This window comes from Saccopteryx leptura, chromosome 2 (genome assembly GCF_036850995.1).
Source record: "Saccopteryx leptura isolate mSacLep1 chromosome 2, mSacLep1_pri_phased_curated, whole genome shotgun sequence".
In the NCBI taxonomy this organism is placed as follows: domain Eukaryota; kingdom Metazoa; phylum Chordata; class Mammalia; order Chiroptera; family Emballonuridae; genus Saccopteryx; species Saccopteryx leptura.
Window position 1 is genome coordinate 230,189,081 of NC_089504.1, and position 6,282 is coordinate 230,195,362.

A 6,282-nucleotide genomic window follows, 5' to 3' on the forward strand; every position below is an offset into this window, starting at 1 on the left:
TGGCAGCGCCCTGGCACAACCCCGCTCAGGAAAGCTCCTCTGATTCCAAGTTAGAGGTCTGGCTTGAGAAGGACCCAAAAAGCAAATTTAAAATGCTTAGAGAATCCCGAAGGCCGCGTGCCCCGAGGGGTGGGTCGAACACGCCCCAACCCCCTTGGGCCTGCGCTCCGCAGGACCACGCCCTGCACTGGCCTCGAGCCTTTGACACACACACACACACACACACACACACACGCACACGCACACGCACACACACGCACACTCGCTCACTGCCCCACCCTGATAAGTGGCGTTAGGCATACAGTGCCTTTCCTTGAGAGATGGGACACACCTACTAGGAGTCAGCCCAGTGCTATGCCTTTACAGGTATAATTCTATTTAATTGTCATAACCCACCGTGCAGGTGGACACAGGTAGGTTCTCCATTTTTTTTTTTTAATAAGTCTAATTTATTAATTTTTTTTTTTTTAGAGAGAGAAGAATGAAGAGGGAGAGAAACGTGGATTTGTTGTTCCACTTATTTATGCATGCATTGGTTGATTCTTGTATGTGCCCTGACCAAGGATCACACCTGCAGCCTTGGTATATTGGGACAAAGCTCTAAACAACTGAGCTACCTGACCAGGGCTTTTTTTTTTTTTTTTTTCAAAGCCAGGTGAGTGCTTTGCTCAAGGTTACACAGCCTATAAGTGGTGGGACCAGCATCTGAGTTCAAACTCAGGCTGGACTTCCTCCTGTGGCAAAGAGAGGAATGAAAGGCTGACTGGTCACTAAGCCCATCCCAGTCCTGGCATTGGATACTGAGGGTGCCCCGTGCCAGGCCCCAGGCTGGGCCCTGGACAAGCTAAGAAAACCCCAGTGACTAAAAACAGGCCCTAACTTAAGTACAACATGCCAAGGACAGCAGAGGACAAGGGGCCTCAGGCTCTGAGAATTTTACTGAGCGCCTACTGCATGCTCAGCACTGGGGGGAAGAGTAGCTACAAAATAAGTAAGAGATAGCCCTGCCTCAGGAGCTGAGATCTAAATACCTGTACACAAGAGCTCAAGTAAGCTGGACCTAGAAGGACGTAACAGTCAGGGAAAGGGTGTTAGGGACGGGTTCAGCATGGGCAAAGTCTTGCCAAGGAGGACAGAAACAAAATGGTGAGAAGAGAGGCCTCGCCATTGGAAATGAGGTGGGGTAAAACAAGATTACTTAGTGTTTTAAATGATAGGCTGAAGATGTGAGGCATTGTCCTTAGATAATGGGGACTCGCCAGAGTTGTGAAGCAACAGGAATCTTGCTCTGAAAATAAGATGCATTAGAAGAGAAAAGAGAGTTACTGGAGAGTGGGTCTTTTAGCATCTGGAAATTGGACTTGGAAGGACTGTTAAAAGCACTGTAGAATAGAAATCTTGGACTGTCAAAGCTGACAGGGCACTTAGAAGTCACTACTGTCCCATCCTTTATCCTGCATAAAAGGAAACAGATCTGAGTGAGGGTGGCCCCAGTTTGTACAGCAAGAGAACAGAGCTGAGGCCTCCATATGAGATCTCCTGTATCCCAAACCATCTGTAAAGCCAGTTGCCACAGTCACCATGACAGCCACCTGGCCCATGCAGGTTCGCATTGGATTCGGACAGTTGGTAAAGAAACAATGGAGCCAAAAGCTGGTTGGCCATCATCTTTAATCCTAGCTTGCACCTGGTGGGCAAGTAAAAACACACACTGGGCTCCAAAACCCACTCATTCAGTGTTCACAAAGCTACTGACTTATCCGAGTTTCCTAAAATCAAAGGTTTCTAGCTCACCAGACTTATTCACCTCTGTTCCCCATCTCCCTCTTTCTCCCTGCACAAACTCTGCACAAACTGGCTTCTCACTCAGCATTCCACCATCTTGGCTGCTTCTCCTGTCCTCCTCCACGTGGCCTTTCCCTGCTCTCCTATCTAATGCTAATAATCCCAGGAACCGCCTGACCTGTGGTGGCGCAGTGGATAAAGCATCGACCTGGAACACTGAGGTCGCTGGTTCAAAACCCCAGGCTTGCCTGGTCAAGGCGCATGTGGGAGTTGATGCTTCCTGCTCCTTCCTCCTTCTCTCTCTCCACTCTCTCTAAAAATGAATAAATAAAAAATAATAATAATCCCAGGAACCGAGAGTGCAGGCTCCCGGTCTGCCCCACTTTATAGTGCAGAAATCAAAAACCTTTAATCCAATATACAAATAGGGAAGTCTCTAATACAAAGTCACTTATCTGAGGCATGATGGGATTGTACCACCCCACATCAAAAAAGGTGGGAAAGGCTTAGTCCTAAAACCAACCCCCAGGCTACAAGGATCCTGCCTGCCCACAGCCTGCCCCCAACACACATTAATATCATCTGGGCGACGGCTTCCACGTGGACAGCAGTATCTTTAACAAAGTGAGCATAATATATTTTATCTGCCCAACACCATCTTCTTGTTATGATGCTAAAATTCAGACCTCAGTATCCATGAAATAGGATTTGAGTGTGGGTCTGGGAAGAGGCCCCTACCCCAGGCTTCACCATGCTTTGAAGTCACCTTTGTTAACAACAAGTGGAAATGAGGTTAACAAACCAGGATTATGTTTCTCCTAGTGAATATCTTTAAAGAGCCTGATAGATAATAATTGTCCACCACCAGCCCTGCCCTCCTTGAAGATAAGGTTCCAGTGAGAGGTAGGAGGAGGAGCAGCACTTGGGGGATCTCCACATTAGTTCCAACTCTTAACGAGGATAGAGCCCTTCTAGTTTTTCTAATCTTGTTGGACTGAGATTGATTTCAAAACAGTGAACATTAGGTAGACTGGAGCATTCTAATCAAATTTAATTCTAATTGATTTTGACAGTCATAAATGTCCAATGGGAGACACTTTGGTTCTTCCACAAAGCTTTCTTCTCACCAAACTTCACTGCCTCCACTGCCTCACCTTCTACCCACCCCTCAGCCCAATACACTCTGGTGCTGCCCTCACTCCACTCTTCTACTGTGGCCACTAGTGGGTCCTATTCTCAAATTCAAGGTTGCTTCATAGTTCTCCTCTTCTTGGCCCTGTTAGCTTCCATGACCTTGCACTCTCCTGCCTCCCCTCTGCTGCTCTGGCCACTCCTCTTCTGTCTCCTGTGTGAGCTTGTCTTCTCAGGCTACCCCCAAAATGCTGGAGTTCCTCATGGCTCAGCCCCAGGCCCTCTTCTCATCTACCCTATCATGGGTTACTTCATCCACACTCACTAATTTTTTGTGTATGACAGAGACAGACAGAGACAGAGAGAGGGACAGATAAGGACAGACAGAAAGGGAGAGAGATAAGAGGCATCAATTCTTTGTTGCTGCACGTTAGTTGTTCATTGATTGCTTTCTCATATGTGCCTTGATGGGGGAGTGTTGGGGGGGCTACAGCAAACTGAGTGACCCCCTTGCTCAAGCCAGCATCCTTGGGCTCAAGCTGGTGAGCCATGCTCAAACCAGATGAGCCTACGCTCAAGCAGGCAACATTGGGCTTTTGAACCTGGGTCCTCTGCATCCCAATCTGACACTCTACCCACTGCACCTCTGCCTGGTCAGGCCATACCCACTCTTGAGGGGAAGGCAACGTCTACCATATTCCCAGTATGGGCAAGAAGATTTGCAGAAATAGGTATGTTGATTTCCTCAAGATACCACTGTAAAATAGGCACAGTTCCCATTCCCATTTTACAGATGAGGAAACCAGTTCAAAAAGTTCCATGACTTGAACAAAAGTCACACAGTCAGTAATCAGCAGAGCCAGGATTCAAACTCAAGTCTGTCAGACTCCAAAGCCTGACAGCCTCACAGTGCCCTGTAGCATTAGCTGAGAAGGACTCCCTTTGGAGGGTTATTCAGATTGTGAAAAGCACACACAAACCTCCCCACTTGTAGCCTACACACTCCTAGTAGCACCCATCTTTTTCACCCTTAAGAGAGACCTGCTAATACCTGATACCTCACAAATAAAGACCAGGGCAACCACCTCGGACAGGTCACCTACTCCCATCATTCTAAGTCTCATCAAGAAACATGGCCTTTGAACAACTCCAAAGAGCTGACTAATGATTAAGGTCAAATATGCTGTGTTGCCACAGAGCTCAGATCAGGTCCCCAGTGCCCGGGCCAGGTCTGCTGCATCTGCTCCTGGTACAGGTCTCAGGGAACAGAGTAAGCCCCCTTGGCTACCTGAGGATGTGTGTGATAAGAGAGAATCATCTGGATTTGGGTTGGAATCCTGCTCTACCTGTTACCAGCTGTGTAGCCTTGGGCAAGCCACTTGCAGAATGGGACTAACCACACCTATTTCTTAAGGCTGGAGATCAGCAATAGCATGTTTGTACCGCGCCTGCTTGGTGCCAGCACATGGGAGGCACCAGCCATTACAGCTATATAATAATTCCTTGCTGTGACCCACCCTGAGTCAGTGGTAATGACAGCTCCTCACACGGGACTGGATTTCTGAAGCATTGCCAGAACCCTCTGCCAGAGCCCAGTGAATGGGTGACCCAGAAAAGGCACGTTCTGTTATATCTCTCGGGTACTCTATGACACTCTGAGCTCCCTGAGAAATCTGGACACCAAGGGACATATTACAAAGAAGACTAAGTATTGTTCTGGAAGAGACAGTGTTCATATTGTTGGCATGGTTACCATCTTGAGCAGGAGGGGCCAGCTGCCCACAGAGTGGTGTCACCCAGATAGGATTTGATTTTTTTTCCCCCCAATACAGGTCTTCTGCTGCCCAGGTGACCTTGCTGATCCCAAGCCAGTGATACCACCATCAACAGCAGCTTAGTTGATTAGTCAATGGCTCTCTGCCTGGCGTGGGGGTAAACACTTTACCCCCATATATCATCTCACAACTCTTGGATACAGATAGTTATCCTCATGATATAGATGAGGAAAATGAGACCTGGAAGGGTCAGGCACTTGCTCAGTGGTCAAGGCAGTCACCCACAGCCCTCCACCCATGCCCACTTCCTGCCACTTGCTTTGGCCCCACTGTCCTTTTGCTGGTACTAAATTCCACCCCCTGTGTCTAAGATCAGCCCAAGAGCACAGATTTCAGGATCATCTGCAGGGGTCTCAAACTCAACTCAGCATGTGGGCCGCAGAGCAAGATCACAGCCGTTTGGCGGGCTGCACTAGGTCTACAAAAGGCAACTGTTATGCAACACTTTTCTCACTGCAGTTGAAAACAAAAAAAAAAATCAGTACAACAAGCACAATCGTACATGCAGTTTACTCAGTGTCACAAAACGACCAGAAACTGTAGTTCGCATCACAACTGCTGTTAACTAAGCTAATATCTAGCTAGGATGCTAGAGAAATGAAAAATACAAGTAGGCCCCTAGGCTTACTTAATTTTATCCAAAATATTTTGAACTTCGTGGATTAGTCTGCGGGCCGCACAAAATTGTTCGGTGGGCCGCATGCAGCCCGCGGGCCGCGAGTTTGAGACCCCTGATCTAGATGGAGCCTTCTACCACTCTTTCAAAGCCTGCTTTGGGAGCAGATTGGCTCTCAAAGCAGCTTGTGGCACTACGAAGTGTGAAATGTCCTGGTAACTGCAATCTGTGAGCTGGTGGCGCTCAGAGCCCTGTTCCCAGCACCTGCCCCCCTAAAGCTCGTTCAGAGGAGCTCAACTCTGGGGGAGAAGGCAAAGCTGTGGGATCTCAGTTAAAACAGGTGAAAAGACTTTTGCTTCAGTTCTACAGATGGTCAAGGAGCTTGTGTTTCTTAGCCAGAAATTTCTAGATCCTTTGGCTAGAATCATCAGGATAATTCCTACAAGGTGGGCCCAGGTGGGAGGGGCCGTGTGGTCCTGGAAAGATGAAGGACAGGGCCTGAGAATGCTGTGACTTCCCGTCTCTGAGCCTCAGGTTTCTTATCTGTGAAATGGGAGGCTGTGCTGCGGGTGGCAGAATTATTTTCTTTTTTCCAGCCCTGACTGATATTTCACTATTGGCAGTTCAACAAACTCAAGAGGATGAACGGGGATGCACCACAGGACCTGTGTTGGGATCATGTCAGTACATGGAGTGAAGGAAGGGGACAAGCACCTCCCCAGAGCAGGCTTTGGGGCAGCGGTTTGCCAGTGAACTCCCCGTTAATTAAGGTAAGGTTAGTATTATTGTTTCAATGTCATAGACAAGGAAACTGAGGCCAGGGGAAGTTAAATGTCTTGCACAACTGCAGCACAGAGAGCAGGGGGCAGGAAGCAGAATCCAGGCGAACTCCACCATTACTGTTCTTTCCTCTGC